This window comes from Vulpes lagopus, chromosome 10 (genome assembly GCF_018345385.1).
Source record: "Vulpes lagopus strain Blue_001 chromosome 10, ASM1834538v1, whole genome shotgun sequence".
NCBI lineage: Eukaryota > Metazoa > Chordata > Mammalia > Carnivora > Canidae > Vulpes > Vulpes lagopus.
Genome location: NC_054833.1, coordinates 43,631,027 through 43,647,393, shown reverse-complemented (window position 1 = coordinate 43,647,393; position 16,367 = coordinate 43,631,027). Strand labels below are relative to the sequence as shown.

At 47.3% G+C, this 16,367-nt stretch overlaps 1 long non-coding RNA gene across 1 annotated transcript; it reads right to left on the bottom strand.

The window, feature by feature from the left end:
* Window positions 1–1,708: 1,708 nt before the first annotated feature.
* On the bottom strand, window positions 1,709–10,643 carry LOC121499381. Its single transcript, XR_005990110.1, has 3 exons — window positions 10,457–10,643; window positions 5,756–5,871; window positions 1,709–1,887 (listed from the first exon to the last, which is right to left on the bottom strand). It is a non-coding gene; the product is annotated as an uncharacterized LOC121499381 (long non-coding RNA).
* Between the last annotated feature and the right edge of the window lie 5,724 nt (window positions 10,644–16,367).

Here is a 16,367-nt window from a genome sequence, read left to right as displayed (position 1 = left end):
ACTCATTCGCAAAAGCAGCATCTCCTGGAGGACCAGTGGCACTGCCATGACATGGGCTGCTGGACATCTCCCGCAGGAGGCCACATTATCCCTTAGAAAGCTCTTTGGCGAACCCAACGTCAGCAAAGGGACGTTGGCTGTGGCTTAAAGAATCTTCACAACAAACCGTTAGAGCTTGGTGTGTTAGGCCCTCTTTCTGCTCATTCTGTCCAGAGTGCTGTTATGCACACCTCCCCATTTCAATCTCATGACAAACCAGGGCCATAGGCAGGATAAGCATCTTTCCCTACGCTGCATGAATGGATCAAACAGCATGCAGCCCCCGCGCCCAGATGACACAGGTTGTCTTCTGTCCTTCAGCTCCCTCACGCAGAACCAAGGGCTCTTCCCTGGAGTGGTTATCCTGGAAGCTGACTTCCCCTTCCCAGCATCTACCCTCCCTGTTCTTCACCATACAGACACACACGTGGGCTGGGCCAATACAACCAGGCAGACATCAAACTTAAGAGGCTCCCATTTCCTCCATCGTGGCCTTGTAGCACTGATAAGGAAATGCAGGAGCCTGAGAGTTGAATCACAAATTTAATAAACATTTCCGCCATTGCCTGGAGCCTGATTTCTGTCAAGGCCTGATGACTTCTTGAACTAACTTGTGGAGTATTTGCAAACTTCTTTGAGAGCCTCATGGGAGATGATGATGCTCAATGCAGGTCAAGCATGTACGCAAACATATGCCCATTTGGATGGATACCCTAGCTCATTTCTCCCTTTCTCTCTCTTTCTCCCTCCCTCCCTCCCACCCCCCCCCCATGTGCACATGTGCATACACCCTCCTCACAATGCCATAATGTCTATGTAAATTGGATCTTTAATATCCTTCAGATAAATGGTTTCAGAAAGAACACGGATACAATAGTCTGTCTCTGAGTTAACATGATAGGCTCTGCCTCCCAAATTGGCTCAGAGAAATTAGCAGGAAGGAAGGAAGGATCAGACGAAATAATAAACCTGCTTACCTGTTCATTAATTCAATCTCCCCACACACACACACCCTCTCTTCGCCCTGTGGTTTCACTACCCATAAAATAACTAGATAACTTCGAAGTCCTAGATGAAAGGGGAACTAGGTCTGGAAGCTCTAAGATTAAAGGAGAATTTGTAGGATTAGTCTTTGATTTTCTCCTTCTCCTTTTCTCCCTCTCTCTTGTTTCGTTCTTTTTATCTCAGAGGTGACTGAGGAGGCTTCCCCTTCTGTTCTCCTGTCTGCTGAGCTCATCAGTCCAAAGCCTCCTCTGGCAGAGCTTACAGGCAATGTGGGGCCTGGGACAGAAGGTGCCATTTCTCAGGGAAATTGCCCACCAGAGGCTCGCTGGAGGGCATCTGTTATTTGGGTGATGTATGGGTGCAAGGACCTGCTCTCTCCTCATAGTTTGGGTGAGACCCTTCTTGCAGATTCTCAGCTACCCCTCTTTGTACCTCCTCTTCTGGGTACTTCTAGTGCTTAAAGGGTTTGGGAGGAGGTAAGGAAGACCCCTGACCCTTCTGGCTTGCAGAATCTTAGGAAATTTCAATAATATCATGTCTGCCCTGCCACAAAAGCAAGACTGCAGACATCTCCAACACTGCTCAACAGGGTGGGCTTCAAACCCGTTTTATAAAAGTCACAAAGACCCCTCCAAGGTCAGACCCCTACCCCTGGATGTAATTAGCAGAAGTGAGACAGCCTGCTACTGTACTTTAGCTCCAATTCAGAGAGTTGTTCTCAGACTCTTCCAATCCTCTTGGGAACTCCTGGCATCTTGGGCAGTGAGCACCTGCCTCTGAGTGCTGAGTAACCAGGTCTTTCACTCTTGCTCCAAGGCTATCTCTTGCTTCCTCCCCAAAGTCCTGCAAGAAGAAATAAAACAAGGTACATAGATATTGCATTCAACCGGGGGAAGGTGACAGCAATACATCTTAAGACAAAAGGGAGTGCAGATCATCAGCAGGCTCTGTTCAATAGGAAGCCCAGAGTGAAAAAGGCAAGAGCCATGAACCAAAGTGTCAGCTCACCTGATGCTCACGTAGAGTGTCATTAGAATGGCTCCCCCAGTTTGATTGAAACCCTTTCATACAAGATCATCTACAACTCATCCTGGGGTCAGGTTTCTTCAGAATGGGAGCTTCTCCATTGAAGTGGGAGGGTTCAGCAGAGGCACAGGGATGTGACATGAGCAGAGGCAACATTTCAGGGAAATTGGCTGTGCTGTGCTTTAAGAAGGCACTGGAATGCAAATGTTTATGAATCTTTAAGCCCCTGATACAGAGGTATCCCCATGGATGATTTACCACAAAACCTTACCTGGCATTATTCACTTCCAAATTCATGGATCTCCCATTTAGAAGGAAAGTTACTTTTGTCTAGAGCAATAGCACACAAGATTTTTGACCTTAGGTCTTCCTTATAATCTTAAAAGTTATTAAAGCCCTCAAAGAGCTTTTGTTTATGTAGGTTATATGTATTGGCATGTATTATACTAGAAATTAAGACTGAGAAAAAATGTTTAATTTATTACTTCATTTAAATAACACCAGTAAAACCATAACATATTGATATAAATAATTTGGGTTTTTGTTAAATTTTTTCCAAAGCAAATTTAATAAGGCTGGTGGCATTGTTTTATACTTTCACATGCCTTGTTAATGTCTGGCATACTAGAAATCAGCTGGATTCTTTTATTTGTTTCTGAGTACACCCTGTTGTGATATGTTGTTTTGCTGGAGGATATGGAGAAAATATGGCCCTTATACAGATATGTAATTGGAAAAGCAAAGAGTATTTTGATAGCTTTTTCTGATTATTGTGAATATTCTTAGAAATTGCATCAAAACTCAATAAACGTCAGTTTCTTAAAGGTTAGTTGCAGCTTTGCATCAGAAACTTTCCATTTTCTGTTAAACCCATTGGTCTATCTTGCACTTGGAAGGGAACTTCTACATCATGCATTGATCACTTGGAAATATTGGTTCATTGAGTTATGTAGACCTTGCAAATGTCACTACATTCCATCATACAATTTTGGAAAATCGCATTCATTAATACAACCTTTGATCTCATCTGAAAAGTCTTTAGGTTATTTGGAAGTTCACAGTGAAAGTGCCACTGTGGTTCAGACTGCATTGGTTGCAGCCCCACCGGGTGGTACAGATCTTTGCTGGATGGCCCCAGGTCCAAAGCTGGGCCACAGTCAGTGGGCTGAGATTGGCAAACAGGGAAACCCCCACTTGGGTGCTGACATAGAGTCTGCAGGGAAGCCACCTTTGAGGGGTCTTTAACACACTGGTAAGCTATCTGGGGAGTCTATGGAACTCACCAGAAAGCTGCCCTCTGAAAGCTTCCCATAAGGAAGTATCACATCAGTCAAGGCGATTCATTCTCTGGGGTACAAAAAGCAGGCACCTATGGACAGGTGCCAGGCCACTGGGGATGAGTCCTCATTATAGTTTTATAAATAAGCTGCAGGAGATTAACTTTACAATTTAGTCTCCAGGAATTATATAGTGGTGCTGTGGCTAAATTTGAGAAGTTCACATAGCCAGCAATGGATACAGAGACTCTCGGGACCTTGCATCTCCTGATTTGGGGAAAGAGCAAGATCTTCCTGTGTTCAGAGAACAGCTGTATCTGTGGAAAGAGAGTTCTTTCTTTCTTTCTTTCTTTCTTTCTTTCTTTCTTTCTTTCTTTCTTTCTTTCTTTCTTTCTTTCTTTCTTTCTTTCTTTCTTTCTTTCTTTCTTTTTCTTTCTTTCTTTCTTTCTTTCTTTCTTTCTTTCTTTTTTTTTTTTCATGAGAGACACAGAGAGAGGCAGAGACACAGGCAGAGGGAGAAGCAAGAAGCAGGCTCTATGCAGGAAGCCCAACATGGGACTCAATCCTGGGTCTTGAGAGTTGTTTCAATGTTGCTGGAAGTTCAGCTGTGTGCAGAAGCTGAGCAGGCAAAGTGGTAGACTGTACCAGCTTTCCAGTGATTGCCACCCAGCCCAAGTCCATTCCTGCCATGATGGCGGCACACTTCTTCCTAGACAGCTGGCATGAGGTGAATTTTTGTCAGTAGACAGCACTGGGAAGATGCTGGGTGAGGGAAGAACATTTTTTCCTGGTTCCAGTGATCTCAGTTTGTCCTTCTGGCACATGGTAGCCAGCAGCTTCAGTGACACTGAGTGGTGTCATGTCACACCCAGGTCTGGTGCCTCCCCATTAGCAGCTTCCCCTGACCCCCCAAAGAGTGGCTATCCATGGAGTTCTGACCACCAGTGCAGCACCTTCCTGCAGGCAGCCCCCAAGAACCACGGAGAGGGGCTTCTGGGTGGGTTCTATAGGCGCCATAGCTGCCTTTCCAAGATGTTCAGTATCCCCCATAGACGGCTTCCAGGCAAATTTTGTTGTCACTCCCCAAGCAGCTTCCTGCCTGTCAGCCTTGGTACATCTAGACCCCAAGTGCAAGTTACCTGTTCGCTGGTCCCAGCTCACCATTCGCTGCCTGCCAGTTTTGGTGCACTGACTGTGGGCAGACTCCTGCCCTGGGCAACTTCACCATCCAGTTGCAAATACATCCTGCAACTACATCATCTCCGATGAGGTCAGAATCCCAGCTGTGAGGAGGGATCGTCTTCTTAAGTGTCTTCCTTCCTTGGGTATCATACTTGAGTCTTAGGATATTCTTCAGGGTTGTCTTTTATTCTTATAAATAGATTGTAATTCTTTATATTTAACCTTCCCTTGCGAAGTAGTTTCTGTCTCCTGTCTAGACCATGTCTGATAGAGTACAAATGCAAATTTCCCCAAATTCTAATATTCTTGGAAGCTTGAAGCTCAGCAGCAGCAGCAAATACTGTCAGGTGTTTTCCTTGAAGCAACAGACCCACTCTGTTCATTTGCAAGAATCCAGGTATTTGTTTTTTCACATACCTAAGTCTGGATAGTTATAATTTTTCTGTCAGTCATTCTTTCAAGTAAAATGATGTTTTGGGGGGAAAGTGACTAATTCAACTTGCAGCTCAAATAATCACACATGTGCTTTTCTTCAAGATAAACATTATTATTTCACATAAATTATTTTGGCATACTTTCCATTTTATTACACAAATATAAAATAGACATGTGCTCAAGGGTCAAGATTTAATACAATTAATATTTTTTACTGCTTTGTCAGGACATTCTTAAGTAAAATGGCTTTTTTTTCCTGCAAGTGTGTTCCAGGAAAATATACAATGTCTAGAAGTAGAAGCTTGATGCCTCTGCCTTGGTCTGGGCTAAGGAGCCAGATCTTTTACCCACCACTGATGTTGAGCCATCAGGGCAGGTGTCAACGTAGGGAAAAAGGCAAATAACATCATGAGCATGGTTTTGGTCCTATAAAGGATCCAGGGAACCTCAGGCATCCATGAACCACACTTTGAGAACTGCTGATCTTGAGGTTAAGCATATATGGTTTGGCATTAAACAGACCTGAGTCTGAATCTTGACTCTGCCAATTTTTAGCTAAATGACCTTGGACAGTGTACTTAGTCTCTCTATTCATTGGTTTCTTCAGATATAAAATGGAATTAATAAGACCACGTCCCTCACAGAGACCTATAAGGACTAAATGAAATGTTGTCTATACAGTACTTGGCGGTGTTCCGAACACATAGTACACTCTCAGTAAAGAGGGAATGATGACAGGAAGACAAAGACAAGAAAGAGTGAAAGGAAAAACAAGGTAGAGTCCTGGTTACCTGACAGTAGAGACATAGGAGACCATGATGGCCCAAGTGAGCTCACAGCCCTGCGGTGGTTAAAACTGGAGCCCTGGGTTCTTCCATCTTGTCCTCAAGAATTCTTGGAGGAGCAGCTAAGTGGTGAAGGAAAAAAAGCAAGATTCAAGGCCTGATGCTCAGAAGCTCACCCACATCTGGCTCCTCTTTAGAAGGTAGCCTCAGAAGGGCTGTCTATAGTTTAAGAGAATATCCCTCCACCTCTCAATAAAGACAGAGAGTGTGTATGGGAAAGGTGGCATGGCTGAGAGTGAGCCTAGTTGACTCAGGACTCCTAATGAAAGGGCTTTGTGTTTTCACTAAGGTGCAAAGCCAGTATCAGGGCAACAGTCTTATTCTCCTGAAGCTTCTCCTCTCCTGCTCTGTGGTTCCCCTCTTGCAATGCCCAGAGACACAGCAATCTCCCCTCGGAGATAATGGAGAGGAAAACGAGTGACACAAGGCAAAGGCATATGATTCAGACATCGCAGTCATATCTTAATTCTTCAGGACTTGCTGCTACATTCAGCCATGCTCAGCTCCTAATTTTATTTTATTTTTAAGTTTTTTTAAAAAGATTTTATTTATTTATTCATGAGAGGCAGAGACACAGGCAGAGGGAGAAGCAGGCTCTATACAGGGAGCCTGATGTGGGACTCGATCCTGGGACTCCAGGACTAAGCCCTGGGCCAAAGGCAGATGCTTAACTGCTAAGTCATCCAGGGATCCCCTCAGCTCCTGATTTTAATACTGTTTTACAACAGCTCCGCAGGCCAAGCCACAGCTCCCCGCCATCCTCTAGTTCTTCCTCCATTTTCTGAAGAAAAGGGAACTTCCATCACAATAAATGTTATTGTTGTTGATTAATACTTGATAATAAACAGAATGGGTAACATTGAGAACTTGCTTCTTTCTAGGCTAGCGGTTGCACAGATATTACTTCAATTCATCCTCAAACCCGCCATAGGGAGGGCAGTACAATTTAAGCCCATTTTAAAGATAAAGAAACTGAGTCTCAGAAAGGTTAAGTTATATTTGCACAACAGATGAAATGTCAAATGACGTGTCTCTCTGACCCCAGAGCCTGTACCAGGACCACCTGAAAGTGAATTTTCACAGGAAGTGAGTGAATTTGCTCCTCCTCGAACCTGGTATTTGGGGTCACAATCTTCCTTCCTAGTTTATCTTGTTTCTATGCCATCCCCAAAGTGAGTGGTTTCTTCAGTACCCATGATTCCTTGTGAAGGATGGCTTTCTATATTCCCTCCAAATCAAGTCTCATGCCCAAAGCCCTTGGAACTACTCTTGTCTCCCCATTGACTTTCCTGCCTTCAGTTGGTTCTCCTGCGACCATCCTCCCTGCTGTGGCCACCACGGCCTGTCTAAACCCACAGGTCCCTTCCTAGCTTAAATGCTCCGGGGGCCACCCCAGTTCCCACTGGATAAAGACTAAATCCTCTAGCTAGGTGTCCACGGCACTGCAACTCGGCCTCGAGCGGATCTCCCCAAGCTCACCACTGATTCTCTCTGCCTTGTGTCCTAGGTTTCCAAGTCCTGGGTGGATCCTATCACCTCTATGACTTCTCTTCGTGTCCTGGAGACACCATTCTTGGCACGTAATAGCTGTTCAGGACATGCAACTGAAGGAGTGCGCGAAGAAGGCTGCATGAATGACTTCAACAGCACTTCCCCTATGCCCCTCTGGACCCTGTTTATTGAATGTTTCCTGAATGCTGACCTTTAAAATTTTGGATTTGCTCTATCACTGTTCTGAGCACCCTATTTCCAGATTTTAATAGCTGAGCCTCCCCTTCCACCTTTCCTGGGGCTTAGGTATTCTCAGGCCTTCTTATCCGGATCAGCTCCTCCTGGGCTGATCGTTTCCCTGTCCCGGGAAAGCTTCCAGTTCTCCTGTGTGCAGACTGTAGAAGGTCAGATTTGTAGAACAATCCTGGCTTTCAAATGCTCTGCCATTGGCTTCTCCATGGAGCTCCTGCGTCACTGCCAGTGGTCCCCAAACATCCCTCCCCCCAGAGAAACTCCTTTCTGAGCTATCATCATTGTGAAGGCAGTTTTAGCACAGAGCACATTCACAGCTTAATTCCACTCCAATCCTTGTGGCTCCAGCCAGGCTGGGAGGGCTCCCAGGCCCACTTGGAAATTTCACCTTAGGTTGTTGCATGGAGGGAGGGAGAAAGGTGTTATAGCTGCAGAGAACAGAGTAAAAGCAGCAGAGATATGGAGAGCGAGCAAGTTACTTAACATCACAGCCACTTTGCAGAGTTTTGGGCATGCACCTTATCTAGAGGCAACACAGAAACGGCATTTCTGACCCTAAAATCTTCCCGGAGCCCTTCATAAACATCTGGAATACCTGTCTATCCATCGGTTGGCACCTACCCTGAGCACAGACCAGTACTCATCTGAGGGTTGAGGATGGATGAGGGGAAACCGTGAAGACATAAAAGGGGGTACTTCCTGCCCAAGGGCTACACTATCCAAGGTGAAGACATCACAGCAGACCCGAGGCACGGAGTCATGCAATGAGCATCATTCCAGGAAGAGGGAGACCACTGAGACCCACGGTGCGTGGGCTGAGCTGGGGGGTTCCTGAGAGGGAGTCAGAGAAAGGGAATAGCTGGGGAGGCTTGCATGGGCTGGGGACACCTGTCTGGTCCGAGCTGTGAGGATGCTCCACAGGCAAAAGGTCAGATTCCTATAACGATCACAGCTTTCAAATCCTCTTCAGATAGGTGGTCTCATCCAGCCTCGCCCCCGATGAGATGCAGCCCTGGACCCCTCTCAGTCCAGCCACCTAGAATCCACTAGCAGCCGTTGTGAATCCCCACCTGGGATTAAATTTCCTTACAATCTTTGAACCCATAGCAACAAGAATAGAAAAGAGAGAATTTGGAAGTTCTCTCAAGAGGGGGATAAAGGCAAGTGAGAAGGTGCATCTGGGAGGTAGCTGAGCAGATAAAACAGATCCCTGCTCCTTTTATGCCTCCACTACTCAGTACATTTGCCAAACAAAACATTTGAGCTGTTTATTTTATGCAGTTGTTTGTTGTCTCACTTAACGATAAATCCTCTGGGGGGTGCGGAGAGTCTTATTCTTCCTTCTGGCCACGGCATTTAGCACAATTTCAGTCTCAGCAGACGAACCCCAATAAACAGGTATTGAATGAATGAATGAGTGAAGGAAGAAGTGAATGAATAATTGATGGCTCTCAAAAAAATGGTGATGCCGCAACAGAAAGAGAAGATGAAGGAGGCCAGTGTAACAAGGAAGCTGTTTAAGACAAACAAATAAAAAAAGAGAGAAAGAGAAGAAAGAACAGGTCTTGTCTCCACATAGGGGAGAACTTCACAGAGGCCAAGGGCTACTGGAGATGAGCGTCGCCTCACAGTGCAGAATAAGACGGTCACCATTTGTCCCCTGTTGGTGTCATGCAAACCTCCCCACAGCGGCCATGACCCAGGAACCGTTCCCATCCTCAGCCGGCAGGTGAGAAAACCGAGTCTCTAACAAGTTAGGTAACTCACACCAGCTGCAGAGCCAGGAAGTGGTAGAGACGGGCCTTAAAACCCAGGCTCACTGATTCTGGAACCTCAACGCACTGGAACAGCAAACCTCTTTTTCTTCCCTGGGGATGCGTATCAGAGGAGCTCTGCGCCCTCCGCCCACCACTCCTCACTCAGGTGTCTGGTGCTCTCCCACCAAAATCGGCCTCTTCCCTTAGACTTGTTCTTGGACACCAGCCCATCTCCAGGTGGAGAGGTCATCCCAGGGCTTTCTCTGGGCTCAGATGCTGAGCCACTGAAAGGAGATCTTTCCAAGTGGACAGGGATGAACTTTGCCCCAAGAAAGTTTTGGTCTTTGCCCAGCTCCCGGGAGGTGAGCTTAAAATGTGCCTGATAAGAGTGTCCTTCTTTCCCCGGAGGCCTTGGGCCACTTACCATCACCTTGACCTCTGGAGGAGCTAGAGACCGAGTGTGCCCGGCAGACACTCCATGCCTAGGTGACTGACCCCAACAAAAACCAGACAGCGAGGCTCAGGCAAGCTTCCCTAGCTGGCGATAAATACCCTGCTCATGTTGCTGCTCATCCTTGCTGACAGAAGTAAGTATCATCTAGATGATTCCATGGGAGAGGACAACTGGAAGCTCCCTGCTGGGATCTCTGACACTGCCTATGCACCTTACCCCATCACTGACTATAATCTGCATCCTTTTGCTGTAATAAACTACAACTGTGAGTAGAACAGTTTTTGCTGAGTTCTGCGAGTCCTAGAGAACTAGGACTTGAACCTGTGAGTGGCTATGGGGACTCCTGCACGGCAGTCCTCTTGACTATTGCTCCTACCCTCTCCCGCTCACTACCTATTGCTGCAGAGCTAGGTCTGGCTCTCTGCATGCTCCCCCTGTACCTGCCCCTCTCAGCCTCTTTGTTTCTACATTTGCATTGTCCAGGGATGGTGCATACAGCAGGCAGGAGCCAACCCCAGCCATGCTCATGGCCTGTTCTTGCTCATAGAGAACCCAGCCCGGACTAGAGCACTCCACTCTGTCCTCCCCAGGGAAGGGAGGTCAGACATGCTTCATCAAAGCTGAACAACCGCTTGGTGGAGGCTCCATAGAGACAGCCAAAGGGAGGGGGCAAGGAATGAACCAAATCTTTACCTTTCTCTCCAAGTCTAGAGTGCCGATGGTTAGATGTATCCCTTGGTGTGCAGACTTTCAGTTTGAAGCAATGACAGGATTTTCAAATGGTGGTGTCCTCTTCTATGCCCACAGAGAGGCTGGAGAGACAGACGTGGGTGGAAGAGAATAGTCTCAGGACTGGGACCTGCCTGGGAGGGAGGAGGCAAGCAGGGAGCTCAGCCTGCAGGCAGAGACTTGGGAGCCCAGGAAACCAACCAGTCAGGCAGCTTTTCAAAGCTCAGCGTTGGTTTTCCAGAATTTGCTGGGGAAAGTTCCCCTTCCCTGCTGCCAACTCCTCTTTTCCACCTGGCACCAAAGGGCCTAGCCTCAAAGTCACCACTATGAAAGCCATGCAAGGATGCTAATTGCTGTATCTGACCTCCCTTCAGATAACAAGGGAATCGTTCTCCCTAATTAGCCCTGCCGCCGGTAGACCAGCAAAGCCAAATGTTTATTATGGGATGAATGCACTTACTGTAAATTTTGACATATGCTGTGGAAAGATGTTGGATAAATAAGACTTCAGAGGCATGGGTTGTTTAAATAATGAATACCCACTGCTGCGGGTGATGAGGGTGGAGGGGAGAGAGGCAAAAAAGAAGCAAGGGGTCCTAGGGCAGTGCTCGGGACAGACTGGGCTGCTCAGGAAAGGCAGACAGAGGCCTTCTGGGGATGAGGTGGGGACGAGGGGTGCAAGGGCAAGGGGAAGGAAGAGAGGCACCCACACCTCACCCTCTGGAACCTCGGTGCCCCCGTCTTCCTGCAGCATCTCCTTCCCGTGCTCACCCACTCGCACCCACCCACAGTCCCTTGAAGGGGTTCCAGTCAAACAGTGACAGTTGGCTGGTGACACCATGACAGGGAGGTGCTCCCCTGTAGGTTCTGCAGCCCTGCCTGTGTGGAGAGATCCTGTACTTGCTGAGGGTGTCTTGCTTCTTTCTGGGGGTGAGTGTGTGTGTGTGGGGGGCTGACCCTGTGCCTGGACGTTGTGGGCTGGGCCTGCACACCCGGGGGGTGGCTTCCCACCCAACCAGAAATCCCAAGCCACCATGTTTGGAAGTGTTCTGGAGGGAACACGTGGATGGTACGGGTTCCCATGAATCCCTGTGGACCTAGTAGAGCAGACCACAGGACTGGATGTCCACTTCTCATACAGGAAATACCACCTCCTCCATCCCCACAGGGCTCAGGCCTGGAGGGCTGGCCCACAAGCAGGGGTCACAATGATAGCTACTGTCGTGTCTCTCAGTTCACGGGGTCCCCACCGACTAAGGAGAGAGGCATCCTCTCATTTCAGTGGGTGCAGGTTTGCTGGACAAGCATGTGTAGATGTCAGACAGAGACAAGGCCTCCCAGGAGCTGCAGAGACAGCCCTACAGACACCATGCTTGCTCAGACACACGGCCCAGCCCCAGACCCCTTGCTTGTCAAGTCTACTCAGGAGCCCCTGGGCCTCTGCTAATAGAGGCCTTGCTGCCCTCACCTCCGCTCATCTCTCTCTCTTATTACCAACTAAATGACTCTCGGTGTGGGTCTCACCTGTGAACCCAGAGGGACTGATGCAGCTAGGGAAGGAGTTGGCTCTTCAGCTGTGATGGCCACTAGAGAGCCACCAAAGGCGTGTGGATGAGGACATACTTGTCAGAACCCGAGTTAAGAGACGGATAGCAGCAGCAGTGAGGCAGCTGGAAAGGGCGACCCTGGGGACACAAGGGCCATTGGGAAGCTGCCACAACTGTGCAACCCTGGCCTGTGCATCAGGCACAACAGAACAGGCTATGCGTATGTGGAAAACAAGCCCAAATCGCAGTGCCTCACAAACAATATATGCTTACCCCCTGTGGGGGTCAGCAGAGGGTTCTGCTCCACTTGGTCCCGCAGGGAACCAGGCTTTGGAATGTCTTGTGGTGGGGAGACCACCGGAGGGCCACTCACTGGCTCTTCCACGTGTCAGCTTCAGAATGACACATGAGCCACTCAGGGCTCATCCAGCAGATCGAGCCCCGGCGCTCCACCTCAGTGCGAGAGGGCTGGCACCCGTGGAGGAAGGTTTGGGGAAGCGACACCATCTATGCCTCAGATCACGTCACAGGGGATGGCCGAAACGAAGGTTCCAGTCATGCTTCCAGCCCTGACTTCCTCCCATCCACCACCTGCCCCTGCACAATCAGTGACCCACAGGGCATCAGACCTAGATGGCCTCTTAATTTACAGATGGGGACACTGAGGCCGTGAGGGCTGGCAATTGGCTCAGGTTGCATAGGCAGTGGCCCCTGACCACAAGGTGTTCCTCCAAGCCGCCTTCCAGCACACCGGCGACCCTCCTAGCCACCCCGCCCAGCTCTCCTGGTTTGTGCGCTGGCTCCTTGTCCCTTGTCATTTTTATCTCCGTATCCTCCTCCCCCCATTCTGAGGAACGTCCAAATGTCATTCTTTCTTTAGTTTTTCACCTCCGCAGAGCCCTCCTTTTCTTTGCCTCCCCCCTTGGGCAGGCTCTTTCCCGGTGAAGGGCTCTTTTTTTCCTCCTCCCACAGAGCACGTTGACCTTTTCTTCTTCTCCGTAGGACAAAGCCTGGCCTGGCGCGCTCCTAACAGGAATTGGCTCTGGAAGTTCCGGTAATTGCTCCGTCCCTATTAACGGAGACTCCTATTACGGAGTCTGTGAAGCCCGTCTTGGCCGGGGTGGCCTCCTCCCTTTTACCCACTCACTTGCTGGAATCAGGCTGCAGATGGGCTGCTAACGAGGTGACCAATTAACACCCGCTAAATAACCCCAAAGGGTATTTTTCTCCCTGGCCTGATTTCCAGGCCCCTTTGTTCCTCCTTGGGAATCTGTCCTCTGTGACAGGACCACAATGGGACTGTTCCCAAGCCTGACCCTGTGAGAAGCTGACCCACTCAAGCCATGGTCACAAGACTGACTCCTTTGCTTGGGGGGGGGGGGGGCATGGGAGCAAGGAAGGTTCCTGCCTCTCAGGAATAATAACACAACCACCCCCACATTATTGACCATTTCCTATTTGTTATATAATTCCCATGCCACCTTTCATCCACTGCTTTATTCAAACAAACGTGAATTGAAGACTTCTGGTGTGCCAGATGTTGTCCTGGGCAGTCTTGACCTTAGACAGGGCCAAAGAGGGCCTGTATGTGAAAGCCCCATGATTTGGGGCCTCTTCCTAGGAATTTTCTAAGTCTCTCTCTGATGCCTGGTACCTGCTAGCAGTGCAGACCTGACGCAGAACCCTGAGCCCCATGTGAGTCCCATCCCTGTCCCCCCCCCCCTTCAGGGCATCCTCTGACCTTCCACCCTATACCCTACCTCCCCACCCCACTCCCAGACACCTATGTATGTGGGGTGGACCAGAGCCTCTGAGGCTACTCACACTTATGGAATCTCTACCAGGAGTGGAGACTGGTGAGTACATCACTCTTTCCAGCCAAAGTTTTTTTCTTTCCCAGAGTCCCTTGAGTTTGGCCTACCAGAGTGGTGCTGGCTCTCTGACTGATTTGCTTGGGACTCTACATACCCTAGGAGTGGCACTAGCACTGAAGATACGGTAGTGAGCACAACAGACACCGTCCTTGTTCTCATAGCAGATGTGGTCACAAATAGTCATCAGAAGAGGACCAGGACAGGGATCCCTGGGTGGCGCAGCGGTTTGGCGCCTGCCTTTGGCCCAGGGCACGATCCTGGAGACCGGGGATCAAATCCCACATCGGGCTCCCGGTGCATGGAGCCTGCTTCTCCCTCTGCCTGTGTCTCTGCCTCTCTCTCTATCTCTCTGTGACTATCATAAATAAATAAAAAAAAAATTAAAAAAAAAAGAAGAGGACCAGGACAAAGAAAAGAAGGTATTTGAGTCTCCCCAAAAGGAACCTGACCCATTATGTGAGGTGGCTGCTATTATCAGCTCCATTTTACAAACAAGAAACTGAGACAAAGATGCTGGCGGCCTGCCTGATGGAACACTCTTAAAGAACCACAAACAGACTGAGGAACGTGCTCACCTGGGATCCCGTTAAGTGTACAATTTCCCCCATCTGCTCAGGCTGAAGGAGGAATACTCCGGTCTGGAAGCAGGAAAATGGTAGTTGTGAGGACAATTTTAGTAGCAAGTGAGAGAAAACCTAGCACCATCCGACTCAAGTGCAAAAAAAGGACGGAGGGATTAACTGGCCCTTAAGAGGCCCAGGAGCGCTTATCTTCAGGCATGGCTGGATCCAGGAGTTCAGATGATATCACAAGATTCAGTTTTTCCTTTCTTTTCACTATTTCTTACTTAATTGAAGTATAACTTAACGTACAGTAAAATGTACAGATCTTAGGTGTACATTTCAGAAATTTCCACACACAAAACCATCAGATCAAGGTATAAAATTTCTAGCACCCCACAAGGCTCTCTTTGCCTCACTATAATCAATAACCCCTAAAGGCTAGCCACTGTGCTGACTTTTATCATCACAAATTAATCTTTCCTATCTTATTATTATTATTACCAAGATATAATTGACACAGAACAATATATTAGTTTCAAGTGTACAATTCAACGATTCTGTCTTTGTATATATTGCAAAATGATCACCACAATAAGTCTAGTTAATATCCATACATCCTTGGTTACAATTTTTTTCTTGTTGTGACAAGAACTTTTTAACTGTACTCTCTTAACAGCTTTCAAAGATGCTACACAGTATTTTCAACTAGAGTCGCCATGCTATACTTTTCATCCCCATGATTTATTTATTTTATAACTCTGAGTTTGTACATTTTCATCCCTTTCACCCATTTTGCAGCCCCACACCTGCCTCTGCCTCTGCCTCTGGCAATCCATAGTCTGTTCTCTGTATCTATGAGTTTGGCATTTTGGGTTTTTTGTTGTTATTTTTGCTTTCGTTTGTTTTGTTTTTAGATCTTGCATGTAAGTGATAGTGTAAGGTATTTGCCTTTCTCTGTCTTATTTCATTTTGCATAATGCCTCCAGGTCCACCCATGTTGTTGCAAAAAGCAAGATTTCATTCTTTTTTATGGCTGAACAATATTCCATTCTATATATGCACATGTGTGTATATAACCACTGATACATAATATAACATGTAGACTATCCATATATATCATAACATAGCCACATATGTTTTTGAGATACATACACACACACACAGACACACACACAATACCATAATACCATGAATATATCACATTTTCTTTATCAGTTTGTTCACTGATGGACACTAGGGTTGTTTCCATATCTTGGCTATTGTAAATAACGCTGCAATGAACATATATATTTTCAAGTTAGTGTTTCTGTTTTCTTAAAATAAATATTCAGAAATGGAATTGCTGGATCACGTGGTAGTTCTTTTTTTTTTTTTTTTTTTTTTTTTGAGGGACTTCCAAACTGTTTTCCATAGTGGCTGCACCAATTTATATTCCCATCAATGGTGCATGAGGGTTCCCTTTTCTCCACATCCTCGTCAACAGGCTATCTCTTGTCTTCTCGATCCTAGCCTTTCTGACAGGTGTGAGGTAATACCCCACTGCAGTTTTGATTTGCATTCCCCTGATAGTGAGTGACATTGAGCATCTCTCTCTTTTTTTTTTCTTAGCATCTCTTCATGTGCCTGTTGGACATCTGGATGTTTTCTTTGGGAAAATGTCTATTCAGGTCTTCCACCTATTTTTATTTTTAATAAAGATTTTATTTATTTATTCATGGGAGATAGAGAGAGAGGAAGAGACACAGGCAGAGGGAGAAGCAGGTTCCCTGCTTCTCGGGACTCGATTCCCAGACCCCGGGATCAAGCCCTGAGCCAAAGGCAGATGCTCAACTGCTGAGACACCCAGGTGCCCCTCTTGTGCCTATTTTTCAATCAGATTGTTTGTTTCTTT